Source organism: Myotis davidii, unplaced genomic scaffold, assembly GCF_000327345.1.
Source record: "Myotis davidii unplaced genomic scaffold, ASM32734v1 scaffold54, whole genome shotgun sequence".
Classification (NCBI taxonomy): Eukaryota; Metazoa; Chordata; class Mammalia; order Chiroptera; family Vespertilionidae; genus Myotis; species Myotis davidii.
This window is the reverse complement of record NW_006287915.1, coordinates 201,327-219,246: the sequence shown is the minus strand read 5'-3', so window position 1 is coordinate 219,246 and position 17,920 is coordinate 201,327. Positions and strand designations below refer to the sequence as shown.

Genomic DNA, 17,920 nt, shown 5'->3' with positions numbered 1-17,920 from the left:
GGGGCAGGTCCCCTGCATATTCATCGTTAAACTGTACAGGATGAGGCTGTACATGAGTTAATTACAAAAGTCATATTTACAAAAATCTGTACACACGTTTGAAAAACTCATGTATGTATCACAAGTTGCTAGACCAAAATATTAAAAATGGGATAAAATTATACATTTCTCAATTCTTTTCAAAGGGTTAATATTTTCAAAGCACATATGCTACTTTCCTTAGCAAGACCCATGAAGAGGCTGAGCAGCTCAGCCCTTCTTGAGTCCCCAGAAGCCTTGAGCTATGAATGGGCCCAGCCAGGGGACACTGCCCAGGGTTGGGGCAGGGGAGCCAGCCCACAGTGCAGAATGGAATGCTGAAACACAACAAAGGAGGAAGATGTCTTTGGCTAAAACGTTGGCATTAAATAAAAGAGGCAAACAGGATGAAAACATGCAGCCCTGCCAGCCAGAATGGGGCATAGTGGAGCAGAGGCAACGTTGAAGGCTGGCTCCAAGAAGGGTGGGAACCAGGCCTGGGCATGTACCGGGATGGAAAAAAGCTGTGTTTCAACAGTTGGGTGTGCCCACTGGGCCTGGCAGAGATTGAGTGCAAGAAAGGAACAAGAAAGGGCAGGTGGGCCACCTTGGCAACAGCCAGCTCATCAAGTAACTAAAGTGGATGTAGTGCAAAAGTTGCAACCAAGTACTATGGACATGCTACCTGCTTGCCTTAAGGGTCCTGTAGCAATGTTGGGCCAAATGCAGGACCTTGTCCTCATCCTGGGTGCCTGCGTCCTCAGCCACAGAGAGCCCCAAGTTTTCCAATGTGTGGGGGATAGGGAGACAGAACCCTGCCTCCTCATGTGTTAGCCAAAAGCTCCAGGTATCAAGGCTCAGAGTTTGTGCTTCCCTTTGCAGTCTGTGTCCCCTTTTGGCAACAGGAGGCTGAGGCAGACAGAAGAATATCTGGGTCTCTTATCTCCTGGCAGAGCACCCAGCCTGAGCCTCATCTCAGAACATCACAACAGCCCTTCAACATTGGCAAGATGTCCAAGAAAACCCACAGGTGGCACATGAAGACCCGCTGAGAAGGATGTGACACACAGTTCCACGGGGGATGGGAGCACGGGTGGTGATGTCCCTAGGGGAGCTCTGCTGTTTTCAGATGGGCACCAGGCCTCGGGGGGCCAGACAGAGTCACCGAGGCAATGTGATTATTCTGCATTACCTCAGAGATCATCGCTGAAGACCAAAGCAGAATGTGGAGCCAAATGGGTTGGTGTTGTCTGGGGAGGAGGACCTGTGAAGGACAACAGGCCAGGCCACAGGGTGACCCAGGAGCTGCTGGATGTGGTCCCACTTGCTATCGGTTGTGCATGTTTCTGTCTGACCATCTGCATTTTCTTTCTTTATGGCTATTGGGATCTTGAGCTCACAACGGTGATAAATGTTAAAATTATAATGCCCAGGATAATTGGTGTGAAGGACAAACTTCTTCACTTTGTGAGTGTTGGCATCAAAGAGGATGTCTACTCTGAGAGTGAAGTAGTTAAAAAAGTAGTCATTGCACTTGGATGGAACTTGCTTATGAGGGGAAGGAGAATGAATTTTCATCTTTTCTTCTGATTTATAGAAGACTTTGTGTGGAGAACCAAGTATGCTAAGAACGTCTTGACAAGAATCCCCAAAGTCCACTGAATGTCCAAATACCCACATCTTGGCATCCACCTGCTAACAGGTCAGGTCCACAGCCTGCAGCAAGTAGGTGAAGTCATAAACCTGAGGGTCCAGTTCCATCTCGAAGAGCAACGACAGTCTCAGCGTACATATTGCCCAGGACACAGCTCAGGGGCACCATGGGAGCTTGGTATCCTGAAGGCTGTTTCCCCTGTAGATGTGCATTCTTTCACAGTTGCTCTGTCGGGGTATCTGGAGAGAAACTAGACCGTGGGCAAAACTGGGCTCATACTTGGGAGCCTCTGTCCACGAGTCTAACTGAAGTTGAGTTGGAAGAGCTGCTCAGGGGAGCTGTACACTCCTGGTGGGTTGCACTGAGCGACTGGTCCATCTGCTCAGTGGTGGGGGGATGGCCTGAGAGTTAAAATGGACTCCACAACATTTTAACTTTACTGTAGTGAAGTCATATACGTCAATCACCGTAAGTCCTGATTGAAAGCATCAAACAGTAGTTTGATCCCGTCCTGCCTCAGGTAACGGATGAGGTCAGGGCTTCGAGGAGACTGTTCACTGTGGAGAACCTGGACAATTTTGATGATGCGACAGTGCTTCTGAAGAATGGCTACTGCCTGAGCCAGAGGCATTCCCAGCGTGAGTTCCCATGGCTCCCATGGCTCATTCCCCGAAGAGCGCTCAGGCACCACCTCCAGGTCCAGCATTGGTTCAGCTCACCTGGCCCGGTGGCCTAGTTGTGACAGCGCAGACAGGACGGGAGCTCACCAGCTGCTGCTTCGGTAGTGAGGGCAGCAGCATCAGCGGCTGCTTACACCTCCGGTACTTCTTATCTCCCTTCTCTGCTCTCTATTTTTTTCTCTTTAGCACCACTTTTTCTCTTTAGCAAATCTGTATGGGTTAATATACATATTTACTTAGTTGTTCATTGTGTATCTCCCCAACTAGCATACAGGAAAGGACTTTGGTTCATTGCTATATCCCTGGTGCCTGGCACACTTTGGTTCATTAAATCCATGCCAAACAAATGAGCTAACTTGCCCTGTGTCCCACAACTAATAAGAGGTAATATTTACTCTCAGGCTGTCTGGTTTCAGATCCTTAACCATGAAGCTTTATTGCTTTGAAAACCTTAAACTCTTAAGTAAATAATAGTTCCCATGCGCTACTTTGGGAGATGGTGCTGCTATATGGGAAGAGCCTATATCCCACTTTCCTAAGCTGAGGATTTGGGAGGATTTGGGGTTCCCTGTCTATTACCAAAGCACTGACTGGGGACATAGGACTCACAAAAGGCTACACTGAGACTCCCTCCAACCATCGTTTCCCTGTTACATTTCTAATATCCAGTCACATTCGGAATGGCTAAGCAAAGTCTAGCCCAGGAGTAGGCCAGATTTTAAGTCATGGATGCTATAAGAAGGTCTTAAAGTAATTTTAGCTGCCCCTCGCCACAGTGTTTCTGTTCTGTTCTTGTTTATCTGCCTTCCCCACCTCCCTCTTTCCTTTCCAGCCAGTTTTCCCAGTTCTCCAGCTATCCCACAGCCTGAGGGTCCCATCCAAGCGAGGAGACTATTGATCTAATCTGGGCCAGATCGACCATCCCCAATCTTTCCTGGCTCTGAAATTATATATCTAAAATCTGAAATACTTCTACATTAATAAATTGCTGTGGCCGAAACCGGTTTGGCTCAGTGGATAGAGCTGCGGCCTGCGAACTGAAAGGTCCCAGGTTCGATTCCGGTCAAGGGCATGTACCTGGGTTGCGGGCACATCCCCAGTAGGAGATGTGCAGGAGGCAGCTGATCGATGTCTCTCTCTCATCGATGTTTCTAACTCTCTATCTCTCTCCCTTCCTCTCTGTAAAAAATTGATAAAATATATTTAAAAAAATAAATAAAAAAATAAATTGCTGTGTTCACACTGTCTGGGGTTTTAGGTCCAAGACTGAAGACTGAAACTGAGGGAGAGAACGAAAATCGGAAGACCAAACAGTGGTCCAGAGGTGGAACAGATTGAGAGCCATATTGGAACAAACTACTGGCCAGTTGTTGCTTCTCCCATCACTGGGTGGTCTGCTCCTCACAAGCCTGACTTGGAGCCCAGAGGCATTGGAACAGTCTGTTCTCAGGGAACTCCTGCCGCAAAATCTCTTTGTATCTCCTATTTCCCTTTCTGAGGATTTTTCTCAGGCTTAAGCTATCATATTGGGGACTGTTTCCCAGCTTGGTGGAGATGAAGCTGCTCTCCTGCCTTCACCTGTGTATCTCCCTGAGTCCCAGTGCTTGCTTAGTGGACACTTTTGGTCTAGCTATTCAACAGTCTAGAAAACATTATCTATAACTATATTGTAGTTTTAATAATCCCTAGGATTCCAACAAAAGGTTTATTTGCAATTGTTGCAAATTTAGGCATTTTTAGGGGGAAAATGTCTTAGGCATTTTTAGGAAATCAGCTCAGACATTTTTAGGGAAATGTTTCAGGTACAGCAACATGCAAAAAAAACCCAAAAACCAACCAAACAAACAAAAACCAATCATGGTCCGTCCTATGCTTTTTTTAAAAATTGAATTTACTTGGCATGTTTTAAACATCAAGTTTGAGGGAATAAATGATCTGATTTCATCTCTCTCAGAGAGTGGGAGGCCTCTTCCTCCTTGCCCTTCTGGTTTTGCTTTCAGTCTCCCCGCATGATCTCTTCCCTTCCAGCCACGGGAGACTGGCTGCTCTGGCTCTCCGGAAGCCCTGTTCCATAAGAGTGGCGTGAATGTCATTTATTGGCCATGGAGTGGAGTCCTGCTGATCTTGGTGATGGTCCAAGATTATTCACGTTGCAGACTGTTCTCCTAATATTATTTTTTCCCCATCGCCTGTAGGCAGCTCTTGTTTCTTTTTTGAACTCTTGGAAACTAATCTTTTTAAAGAACAGAAGAGGAATTGAATACAACAACAACTTTTCACTCATAGTTGAACACTGATTGGGGCAGAGAAAAAATCATTAGAGTAATTGTGATGGTAGCAATAGTTAACAGTTTTGAAAGTTACAATATGCCAGGCACTGTAGTTAAATACTTCACATGTGTTATCTCATTGAATCCTCCTGGTAACTCATCTTACAAATGGGAATACTGAGATCCAAAGATGTTAAGTACTTTCTCCAAGATCCCCCAGATAGTTAGTCGTGTAGCTACCTTTCACCTAACAAAAAAAACTGTGTAGATTTTTTATTTTTATTTTTGCCTTTCCTATATAGAGCAACAAACCTTTTTGGGTTCTGGTTATATATTATAAAATTTCAGGGAATTTTTTCTCTCAGCCTTGTTTGTTTGGCTCAGAAAGAGAAAGGATTTTGGAAATAGGCAAAATCTATTCCATTTTCACTATGCAACTTTCTAAAGATAAGAGCTGAGCCAAATTCCTTAGTCCTTTGAGCCATAGTCCCCTGTCCGCCCCCCCCCCCCATAATTTTTCTTTTTTAAAAAGCTCTTTTGTAGAGGAGTTGTAATGATTAAGCATGTGAAACTTGAATATTTTGGCCTTATGTTGCCTAAAGTCTCTGCCTTGTACAAATGGTATTTCATTCAATGGAACATACGTTCACTTCCCAAAGCCCTAAGAAATAATACAAATCATTATTATGGTAAAGTATTAAAAAAAGAAAAGAGCAATCCCATTAGACATTTAGCAACACTTCCTAAAAATCCTCTTCTCCCCCTAATTATGGCCCATGGTGCAGCTACCTCAACTCTGTCCAAAATATTCATTCTTCCTCATTGTTCTCTCTCCCTAACATTCCTACTCTACTGCCAGGGGACCTGGCCCTGCGGGATGATAGCTCTGTCGCCTAAGCTGTAATGAGGAGGACTTGCCTCACATTATTTCTGAAGCAGTTTTACTGGGACAAGTACATCAAAAATCTTCCAATTTTTCCCTCTCCTCTCTCCCCCTCTTCCCTCCCTGTCCATCTCTTCTTGTTCAGTTGTTCTTAGATAAAAATGATTTACCTTCCTCAAGGCTAATAGTATTTCGTTGGAGCCTTTTCTTCTCTTTGCCTTATATTTTTCAAAAAGACTGTGAGTTCATTGATTTAGTTAGAGATGCTTTAGGATGCAAGGAACAGAAAACGTGACTCAGGGTGGCTTCAGGAGCGGCTGTTTTCTTACATAGAAAATATCAAGATGAAAGAAGCCTGGGGCTGACATTGATTCCGCAGCTCCTGGAAGAGCCAGGGCTCTGCTCTAGTTAAGTCTTCCATCTAATCAGGAAACCTTTTCCAGAACTTCGAGCAGATACTTTCTTGCATCTCACCAGGCTTAGACTGTGTCCAATGGCAACACCACGCAGCGGGGAGCCTGGGGAGCTGACAAGGGCCACAGAGAGGTGCAGAAAAGGAAAGGGGGTTGGGACTAGGCCTTGAATCTGGCCTAGTCTTTTAAGACAGAACATGTATCTGGTTTGATCCCTCCTCACTGTGCCTAGTGCCACTTCCTGGGACATAGGAAGTACTCAGTAAATATCGGAGAAATTGGTGAATTTATGAATAAATAAAAAATGAATGGGCGGGTGAATGACTTATCAGCAAAGGCGAGTCAGAATATGGTGCAGAGAATTTTTCCTGCTTGAAATGAGGAAAAAAATAGTTTGAATAAATCATACCCTGATTTTTAGAAACTCTTTAAAAGGCTTCGAAAGGTTCGAATGACCTTTAATAGTTGTATGATAGTTGGACTAGCTGCGGGATTAGGGAAAATATTTCTAAAGAAATCTGGAGGCAACGATGACCTAAAAATGATAAATTATGGCTTTCTGTTGCATTTAAGGACATTTGTTTTTAATCTACAAGTTTTGAAGTCAGAGAACAGATGAAAGAGTGGGAGAAAGTTGCCACAGTGGAGGCCTCAGTAGCAGCGCTCACGGGAAGGCAATCTGCTTGCTTTATTCAGCGGGTCCTTGAATCTTAGAGCAATTTCTTCGTGCACAGGCAGGGCCCTTCTAGGAAGTGCAGAGGCCCACCTCCTGTGAACCAGCCTCGTTCCCACCTCTGTTTTGTCTTCATTGCTTTCCATGTCTTTTTTCCCCTCACCTTATTTTGTGTGCCGTCAGAAGCTGTGTTAAATTAATCATGAATAAGGCAGGATATGAGTAAACACGCTGTTAGTGATCATGCACGGCACTATTTTCTATGCCCATATCTGAAATGAGAATCTGAAATGACTTGCACTTTGAAAGAACTGAGCATATTTAGAAACAGTCGCAAAATTTTAGATAGACCTGACACTGAAGTGTTAAAGATTGTACTTGGAAAACGTATGGAGGCTTCTTTGAAATATGACACGGTGTACCTCCCCGGGTGGCTTGTGATGTGATGCCAAGCTGTGAATGTAGGCCCCTCACATGGTGTTCATACTTATGATGGGCAAATCTGTCGTTTTCACAGTTGCCAACCTCCCCTCCCCCAACACTCACTGTTGTATTCCTTGAGCAATTGGAGAATTATGATTATTATCTCATTTGAATTTTTGCATTCAATTAGATACATAGGAAAATAAGAAATCTTTTCAAATGACTTGGTTGGGACCTATGAAACAAATGTGATTTCAGTGTTGCTTTTCACAACTGCTTATTAGATAAGAAATGAATCTAGCCAAAACCTCTTCTTCTAAAAAGAGCTAGTCTTGAGGATAATTCTCATTTTGTATAAATTCTCTGTCTGCACTGTGAAGTGAGTAGTACTGAAAACTTAACAAGTGGCTTAGCAATTGATGCACAAAGGAAAAGAACTATTACGACACCGTAACTGCTTGCAGATGTCCTGGGCAGGAAAATAGATGCTTCTTTTGTTTCGTAGCGCGGTCTTGGCTTTTCACGGTCAGTGATTTTTTATTCTTGACAGGATTGTCTATAAGTGAATCCAACTGATTTTTTGTTTATGACAAGAATTTCAGCTTTAGGGAAGGAACAAGGCAAAAAATGAGAGTTGATAGAAATCTAATGGAGTGTTTATTTTCTTAGTGAGACTATGGGAATGTGATTGCACAGTGAGCACAAAGAAAATGATATCAAATTTCCAGAAATCTCTGTTGCATGGCAGAATCACTCTGGAACCTGCATTTAAATCTTTCAATTTAGGCATCAGTCTTTGGGTATCACGACCCTGCTGTTAAGTGGAATGTATTAGTGTGCTTTGCAACATTGGAAAGCTTTGTTTCAGATCAGCTGGTGGAGCTGTTCTGGTCTTCTCTTCCTCACTCTGTTGACTGTAACCCCAGAGAGTTAGAGAATGTATGGTGATAAGAAATACTGTTGTACCCCCAAGCAGAGAGGAATGGGAATTTTTTGTGGGGGAATCTTTTAAAAGCCTCTCAAATACAAATACAAATCCCTAATGAAACAATGAACATAGGCAATCCTCTGCAATGGTTGATAACATCACAGAGGGCAATAGATTATTATGTAACTCTTATAAAAGTTTATAATACCACCTAAAAAGGTGGTGGGTTTTGTTTGTTTGTTGTTGTTGTTTGGTTAAAAAATTCTAAGTTTTATCAGATCAAGCTTTAGGTATAACTATCAGTTTATGGTGAATAGAGGGAAAGAAGAAATATATAAAAAGGCACCCCAGGATTTTATTCACCAAAATCTAGAATATGAGAAACAATATAGGACAATCTGTTTTCTTTGATTGAATTATAAGGGGACAAAGGAGGAGGAAGCTATAGGTGAAAGGAAACAAATATCAAAGAAAAACAATGTGTGACCTTTTAGTTTGGAATCTTATTTGAATAAACCAACTATTTGTTGTTGTTTTTTAAAATGGGGAAACCTGAGTGCTAATTGGTTGTTTAATGATATTAAAATTATCAGCGATTCTTTTGTGCACTGATGGTATTGGAATATTTTGGAAGTTATTTTGAATTGTCTGTAATTTGCTTCAAAATAATTTGGGCAAGGGAAGATGAGTGGTTTAAATGAAGTAAGATCAGCTATGAGTCAGTAATTAATATACTTGGTAATGGGGTTTACTGGACTCTTTTTCTACATCTATGTTTGAATTTTCCAAAGTCAAAAGTATAAACAAACAAGCACATTTTTTAAATCCCACAACACACACACACACACACACACACACACCTTTGTAAGAACTCAGATTCTATTCAGTTTCAAGCCTAGCCCTGGAGTGCTCTTCCCCCCAAAGCTTTCCTGGAGTGCTCTTCCCCCGCAAAGCTTTCCTGATGCCATCGTCCTGGAATCTCTGGCCTTCATTTGTATCCATGCAGTGCTCTCTGCTTACTCCTTTTGTGTTTGACATCATGTTGTAATTGCTCAGTCGCCTGTGGAGTACAATAATATTTTCAAATAAGCTTTTTGTTTCCTATTTTTATTCTTAGCCCTTGCCTTTACCCCATTCAGTTCTTTAAATGTTTTGTGTTTATTACCTCTGTAGAGTAGACATAGAGACAAAAAAGGAGTTTATTCTTGACCTTTTGAGTTCCAAAGCCTGGACATCATGGGAATAAGAAGCCATGAAGAGATAATAAATTTGGTACAAGATGTGATGAGTGAGAGAAGAGCTAATGTGTAGCCAGTATTCCCTGAGCTTGAGTATGGGGAAATATGAGGGACATAGCCTAATGGAGACAGAGATAGGTGGGATCTAGGATGAGGTACCAGGTCTGGAGGGTTCACACACCAATCAAGAGAGAGAGAGAGAGAGAGAGAGAGAGAGAGAGAGAGAGCTTGCCCACACTTGAGCATCATGTAGAGTGAGCACTTTTTGGCATCAGTGCCAAGGAACCATGTGAGAGCTGAGTTAGCAGCCTTAGATGTCCCAGTCCCATATCAGTGTAGATTGTATATCATCTTAGCTGTCTTCTCTTTAGTGCTAGAGTCTGTTGGAGGGGTGGAGGTGGAGGGAATATAACCTGGTGGGAGATAGAGATAGATGGAATCTGGGATGGTGGGATATACCTGAGCTTGGGACAAATTCAGAAACAAAACAAAGAAGTGGTAAACAAGAGCCAAAATATGACCCTTCTTATTGATACCTCCTAGGCTGGAGATGTAGAATATGGATCACAGAACCCCTAGATGTATTTCCTTTTCCCCAGGCAGTGCTGGATGAAGGGCAGGCTTTCCCTCTGGGAGATGATGGGGTGTCCCATGAGGTTTATGACAACTCCCACTACTCATCCTGGTAAGAGATTTGCTCCTGAGAGGAAAAGGTGAGATGATGTGAGCATGCCCAATCTAGTCTTCCCAATTATAGCAGATAAGGAAATGATTATACTTACATATCTAATAAAACTGAGCTAGAGAGCCAACAGGACTACATTAGTAGTGCTTCTCCCAACATTAAAGGAAATACCAGGAAGGAGGAAGAGACTCTTCCCTCTAATAGTCAGCAATGAGCACATCACCTCTATCCATCCATCTGCACAAGACTTTGCTCAATACCCAGTTAATTGATCCAAGTGGGCCAACCACCGGATTAAAAATGCAGGACCCTTGGAAGCACCACAGTGGAGATTCTGGACATTATCCCCCAAAGGGACAGTGGTGGCTGTAGATAAAACCATGAACTCTAACACATTGCCATCATTTCTTTTTACATTCACCATAAATACATAATCTTTTTAGGGCAAGGGTAAGACATTGTTCAAAGTTGTATTAGTGTTTATCAAAAAAGTAGGGACTCAATAGATATTTACTGCATTGAATTATAGTAACATTATTAATGGTATTTTCAGCAATATAACAGATATCTTGACCACTGATATCAAGTTCACTTGTTTTACCCCATAGACAATCATAGCTCCACATATACTCACTTCTAGATTACCATCTATTACTAATTTTGTCAGTAAGTCTTCAAAACAGGTACTGTCTTGTTGTGTTAACAATGACCTCATTCTCTTCAGTAGTTGAAATAGTTAATGGAGGGTATAAATGTACCTGTATTTCTTCCCTTCCATGCCCTAGAGTTATAAAAAAAAATTAAGCAATTTAAGCATTTTAGCCATGTTTCTAATTCAAAACAATACCAGCCAATAAAACAAACAAATATTCGTGTCATTCTTATAATTGCTATATAATATTATAAACCTAGAAAATTTTTGTGCTTAATGATCACATTTTGTAGGTGGTTTCTTCTTTCTAAAGCTTAGTTTTCTCTTTCTTCAAGTTGTGGAAGGTCTCATGTATGTATTTCATCTCATAGTAGACATTTATCAGTTATTGACCACTTAGCACCAATAACCTTCCTACCTACACTTTGCATTTAGAGAAATTAATTCTCTACATTGTGTGCTGTCTCAGTATGGTAGTAAACACAGGTATTTTGCCATTGTGGACTGTACTTGTTTCCTGGAGTCTCCTTCTATAAGATCCTTTCTCTTATCACTTAAGAACCACCAAGAAGTAAGTACATGATATTATCAGAGTCTCATGCAACTTGGCATGATCATGTAATGATGCAAGGTTGGAGGAAATTATTGGAGCTGCTGATTGCCAGCATCTGGGCAACATTGACAGCAGTTTCTGCTGCAAAGACTTTCTGGAGTCACCTGGTTCTGTTTCAAGACTGGTTGTTCATATCTTCCTTGTAATTTGTGGTTCCCCTCTATCCTTCCAATTCATTCTTCCTTTTGTGTTTATGTTTGCAAAGGCTTCTTACCGTAGAACCTTAAGTGATTCACACAGCTTGGAAGAAGCAAGTTACAGTGTGGCTTTGCAACTACCTTGTTCTGAGACTCGAGAAATCCCCTAACCTCTATGAACTTTAATTTCATTTGTCGAGGCAATAGGCCGGATAACCATGAAGGCTCAGTTTTTAAAACTATAACTCTGTGACTCATATTATTATGGGTTAGGGAGCACTTTCAAGACATAATGTTCTAATGAAAGAACTTTTATACATGTTTCACTCGATGTTTCAGCACACAAGGTGCTGTGAGTATTCTAGAAATGTTCACCCTTGACTGAGCATTTACTCTGTAGGTGACCGGATATCGGAACAGATTCCTACAACAGAAAACACAGAGGGACGAGTAGTTACCTGTTCTTGGAAAATATTACCTCAGCTGATTGGGGTGTGTATGGCAGAGGTCGCCCCAGGAGATTGATGGGATTAGCTTTACATCCAGAGAGTAGGAAATGCTGACGCTTACATTAAAATTAAACCCACTCAGCATACATTTGCTGTGAGTAAGGCACTTTGCCTTTCAGAGCTTGAACCTGTTGTAAATTTGAGGGATACTGCCACAATCTCTGGTTTGAGAGTGGTTGTCAATGTTTTTGAATATTTCTAAGCTTTTCCTTGCTTCTGGTTTCATCCAATTTGAACTATTCCAATGTGAATTAGCACTTTCGGTGACCCATGAATGGTACAAACACCAACTGCCAATTGCTTCAGATTTGAACTGGACTTTATGGTTATTACATTTGACCTGTATTTCACAGCTCAATAACTCAGTAAATGATACTATAGCAACACAGCATCTTAAGGAAGTTTGACAATTACCTAGACACCTCTAATGACTTTTAGAATTTGAATACTATAAAATACCTGCAAAATCTACTTTGAGATCGCAGTGAATGGATGACCTGTATGCAGTTTGCTTGACTACTGAGATCAATGCATGCCCAGTTTGTTCCTTTGACCTTGTGTGGATACTCAGTATCATAGACCTGATGGACCACTTGGCTTAGACGAGTCTTATCTGAGACACTTACTTCAACCAAGCTGATGGTGTTTTACTTCTCATACTCCTGCAATGATGTTCTATCTCATTTAGAATAAAAGTCAAAAGTTGTTGAATAGCCTGAAAGTCCACCATGATCTGGCCCTGTTGCCTGTCTTTGCTTCACATCCTTCCATCTTCCCTTTTTTACTCTGCCACAATGGCCACACTGGTCATCTTGCTGTTCTTTGAACATGTTGAGCTCTAGACTGTCTCAGGGACCTTGCCTTGCCCAAGACAAAAGTGCCTCTAACATCCTCAAAGCTGTGTGAAGGAGTTCTTTACTGGGCTCCACCATCAAGCGCTGCCTGCCACCGCCGTGGGAACCAAAGGGTCTGATGGTGGGTGGTAGGCAGATAGCTGTCAGAGGTTGGTTGCTGGAGTCATTGATGTGTCACAGCTGTCTATCATTCATCAATGACACCAGCTCCATACCAGTTCGTTGTGCTGAAGCTGAGACACCAGCTGTACTGGTGCCATCCCCATAGGAAAGGGTCCAAACCACAATTGGAACTGATATTTGCTGAGCACTTACTATGTGCTAAGGGCTTTACTCACTTAATACTCATAACAGCTCTGTGAGGCAAGCCCTTTTGTTATCCACATGTTATAAATGGCCATAACAGAGTGTTTGAAAGCTGTTAACAATTTTATACATACACCAACAAGGACAGAGCTAGATTCCAAACAAGGCATCAAGGTTCAGTTAAGTCATGATCTTAATGGCTCCAGGATCAACCCATGATGTAGTGTTAAAGTGAGAAAGAACCCTTTTCCTCCTTCATTTTTTTTTGTTTTAAACACAATGTATTCATGTAGTTTTAATTCTAAAAATGTAACTAATTTTGTTCACTTTTTGCTCACTGGGCCAGGGGATTAATGTCAGGTTCTCGGCTAAAATGAGAATCAAAACTAACTGGGGAATATAATTAGAGTCACTGTCCTCTGTAGCATAATGTGGGAAAGCTTGCTTGTCTGTATTATCTACATTAAAATAATAACAAGGATGATGATTATTTTTAAGGAACAATTCACGGTTAGGGTAGGAACAAGTACAAGATCAGTGCCTATGCCCTCCTTCTCGCCACCCCCATTTGAAGTGAAAACCACCTTTACTTTTGTCACGTTATTTGTTTTACATTTTTGACCTCCTGGTGTGCTTCCTTTTGAAGAAAGAGTTCTGGTCTTTAAAAACAAAAATGAAAATCGCAAATCCAGAAAGCTATTATTGATATTCCCTCCTCTCCTATTTTTCGGTTGGGCGTGATGGGATCCAGTGAGCACATCATTCAGGCTATGGCCTCACGGGAACTTGCCAACAAAGACAGTGTATTTTGACAAGGAGCCACACAGAGGCCCTGTTCCCCCAGCCTTCTGGACAGAGGTGACTTCCTGGTCAGGATGCCTTTGAAATTTGTTTTTCAGGTTTCTCTTTGGAAGTACTGGAATAAACAAAGCCCTTCTTTAAATTCTTTCTATTGTCTTCAAATGTTTCTCTTTTGTCTGTGGGTAAACATTTAAATTAAAAAGAGAAATCCCAGCTATGTCTGATATCGGTTGTTTAAAAAGCTGGAGTATCGCCACACAAAGTGATTATGAGGTTATTGGGGCTGCGTGAAATTCTGATTGGCCAAAGGGATTGTGGCTCAGTCTGAAGCCCTGCCAGGACTTGTAGGTCGAGGGTGGTACAAGGGTGAGGAATTCTGTCCAAGCAGCTGCTGTGCTCTCAAAACTGTGAGAGCAGCCTCACCTTTGGGTTCCCATCGCCTTCTCCCCGACTCCCATGGAGGCTGTGAAAACTGTATTCAAAGAGGACGACGCTATGTGCAGATATGAAGTTGAAATTGTTTTATTATCTGGCTAAGTACTTTTCAAACGGCACATTTTATGAGTCCAGAATAAAATAAAATGTAGTGATGCAAGGGTGTAAATACCTATTTACATTTAAAAATAGCCAGCTTAACAGGTACCACGTCAGTGTTGCATAAATGTCACATCAGAGAAAAGAAATCTCAGCATATTTTAGAACGCAAAACATTGAAGAAAATTTGCTTAGATGTCATCTGTTAGAATAACAACAGAAAAGTTATCTCATAATAGCATTAGAGACTCGATGCTCGAAGATTCGTGCAAGAATAGGCCTTCCTTCCCCTGGCTGCCGGCACCACCTTCTCTCCGGCCCCGAGCTGCCTCTCTGTCTTTGCTCCAGCCAGGGCCACCTTCTGCCTCTCACCTTGTCTCGTCAATTTGCACATTCCCTCCTTATTGGCTGTGGACGCTGCCATCTTTATCGTGAAGTGAAAGTTAATTTGCATATTACTCTTTTATTAGATAGATAAAAGATAGATATACTGTTTGCACAGTTGGGTTGTCCTATGTAGGACAAGATTACTGAAATAGTCTTTTTATGGAGCTGAGTTGATATCCAGTAATTATTGGGTCACCAGTTTCTTCATATTTTTTTACACCCTCATTCTATTCTGCAGCCTTTTTTTTCTTTCAAAGAGGTAGAAAATTAATTTCTCAGTGCCTGGCCCTGTAATGACTCATAGTAAGCATTAGAAATGTTTGCCGAATAAATAAATGTAGGCATTTCACAGTACTTTTGAAAGACAAGTCTATTTTTCTGAGTTTAGTGACCTTTTAAAAACAATGGATAGTTACATAAATTCTCACACTTTATTACCATTAATTCTGCTAGATTTATGGAAAATCAACAGGTTATTTTGTTTAGAATAAAACACAACCCTTTTGAAGTTTAAACTAGAGAGAAAGCTAAAATAGGTCAGTGCAAACGTGCAGTATCTGACTTGCTATATAATTTTTTATATTTGCCCAATTGGAAGTGTGTTTACTTTTGATTTAGGTTAACCCTTCAGGGCCCTAAATTGCCCCATTAGGGGGTAGAATCCACCCTCACCCACCCCAGTTTCTGTGAGAATACCCACTTTGAAATAGGAGCCAAGCTGAAGAATGTATCCCTCGTTCCAGATGTCTCCTGCTGGAACACAGCTCTCAGAGAGATTGTATTTCTGGTGGGGACCAGGCTGCTGATATTATTTCTGACTTCGAAAGATGTCAGTGATAAAAATAGGGTTCAGCATATGGAGTTGAGCTTTGCAGAGCAGGCATACAACACTTCCATATGGAATGATCCATCCTCCCAACCCAATATTGAATGCAGGTTATGATAGATTTCCTTTACATACTGTAAGCAGATCATCTACTTGGTCAGAGTTAGAACATTAACTTCAGAAAGGATCTTCTATGTCTAGCTGATGCACTAATCCTCAGAATTATATCACCTTTCTCTCAATTACTACCCTCTGTACCTTCTCCTTATGAGGTGCCAACTCTAAGTTTAAGATCGCTCTGAAAATTGAACAGCTCTTTTTCACAAAGAGGTAAAATGTCCCTTCTGCATGTTTGGCAAATGCTGGTTTGCAAAGACATGTTTTGTAAGGATCCAACGGATGGAGCTAGGTCTGGTGGGTAGAGTTTACAGAGAGACTGGGTTTTTGTTCCCAAGAATCATTTTCTACTGGTCAGAATGGTCTTGGCATGGAGTGGGCTGCTTCATGGTGGTGGGAAAAATAAATTACCCCAATTGGAAGGTTTTGAGTTAGGCTGTGTAATCAAAGGCCAGGAATATTCTTGGGTAGATTCAAGTAGAGAATACTTGAAGGATTCATCTGGCCCTGAGCTATTATGATTCATTTTGCAATACGCTTCTTCATCTGTTAGAGACTTTATCTGTGTATATCAAACTACCCACTTAACATCTCCACTTGGATGCCTCAAATTCAACATACCTAACCCCAAACCCTTAATTTCTTCTTCAAATCCTGCTCATCCAACAATGGTCTCCCTATCAGTAAATTGCTCTTCTAAACAGAAGTCAGAACAATTCTTTAAAACTCTCCTACAGATTCTTATCATGCCTCCTGCTCACTAGGCCTGGCACCGCACTCTCTTTTTCCATGTAGCTGCATGACTCACTCCCCAGGTCCTTGGTCTCTGCTCAAATATCTCTCTTCAGAGAGGCTTTCCTGGCCCACAGTGTCTGTGACAAAGCACTTCCTGTCACCTTGTTCTCCATCCCCCTTACCTCCTCTATTTTTCCATGAAAAACTGACATGACCACATGCTTAGTTACTCATTTAATTGATTAGTGTCTCTCTAGCTAAAATGTACACTTCATTAGGAAAGAGAATTTATTACATCACCTGCTATATCCTCAGTGTTTGGAACCATTTCTGACATATGGTAGATATTCAATAAATACTGTATATATTCAAATGAGGTAAAAAAATCAGGGAAACAGTAAAAACGTAACATAAAGCAATATGTGTATAGGGCAAAGGAAAAAGCAATAGTGCTTACAAATGTTTTTATAATAAAGGAAAATAAATTAAAATCTCTGATGCCTGTTTGCAAAATTATTCTTCCAAAGTAGCCATCTTCCTATGAACCTCACGTAGTCATTACTGCACATGTTCACTCTTGGCCTTTAAAAGGAATGGAGGCATTGCAGACCTCACCAGCACAGAGTGCGGTCTGTTTCCCTAGAGAAAAGGATCCTCACCATATCCTTATGGGTCAGTCACACCGCTTATCAGCACTGATTGACACGGACCAGTCAATATCCAGGGGTGAGGAGCAATCATTGACTTTACCTCTATGTCAGTCCTATAATTGGTAGAGAAATCTAGCTTTTATATCTAGAGGGCAAATAAAGCTGTTTTATTTACTCTCCCCACAAATTGGATCTTCTCCATCCAAGTCCTCTGGGACTAGACTTTCTAACGTGCACAAAATATTGTTTCAGGGTCTTTGTTTAAACATAGCAAACTTCCTATCTCAATTAAGCTTGATGACATGGCAGAATTACTTTCAATTTTGTCCCCTAAAAATGGTAATTTCTCCTCTATGCTTTATGTTTTATTAAAATAACTTTTATCTTGAATAATAATTATTTATACATTTTTCTAAAAGTAATAACACTATATTTAAATCCATTTTTTATTTTTAATAACAAAAAATAGATAATCTCAGTGAATATATTTTAAATCTTTCTTATGTAACAAGAGTTTTAAATAATAGTGGAAAAGCAATCAAGTTGTTTTGAAATCTAAATATATCATCTTACAACTGTCATAGAATTAAAACTTGTTGAGAACAAAATTTGTGGGAATTATTTATTATAGTTCTTGCAGATGCTTGTATTTTAATGAGAAATGCATCAGAGAAAATAAAGAACAGTGTTTCTAGGTTCCTCAAGGAGTGAAGTCATTTTTTAAAAGTCACATTTACAGTTTTGCATTGAATAGCAGGAAGGATGCTGTAAATCAATGGTCCATTTTGGAATGCAGTTTAGCAACTCATAAAATATTAGACTCTTTGACCCAGTGCTCCCACTTCTAGGCATTTTCCTTAAGGAGATAGCACATTAGAATGAAAAGATGTAGGTGCATGAATATGTCTTGTAAATCTGGTTTTTTTTTAATTTT

General features: G+C 41.0%; 1 pseudogene; it reads right to left on the bottom strand.

The window, feature by feature from the left end:
* Positions 1 to 971: 971 nt before the first annotated feature.
* Positions 972 to 2,378, bottom strand: LOC102771994 (annotated as a pseudogene).
* Between the last annotated feature and the right edge of the window lie 15,542 nt (positions 2,379 to 17,920).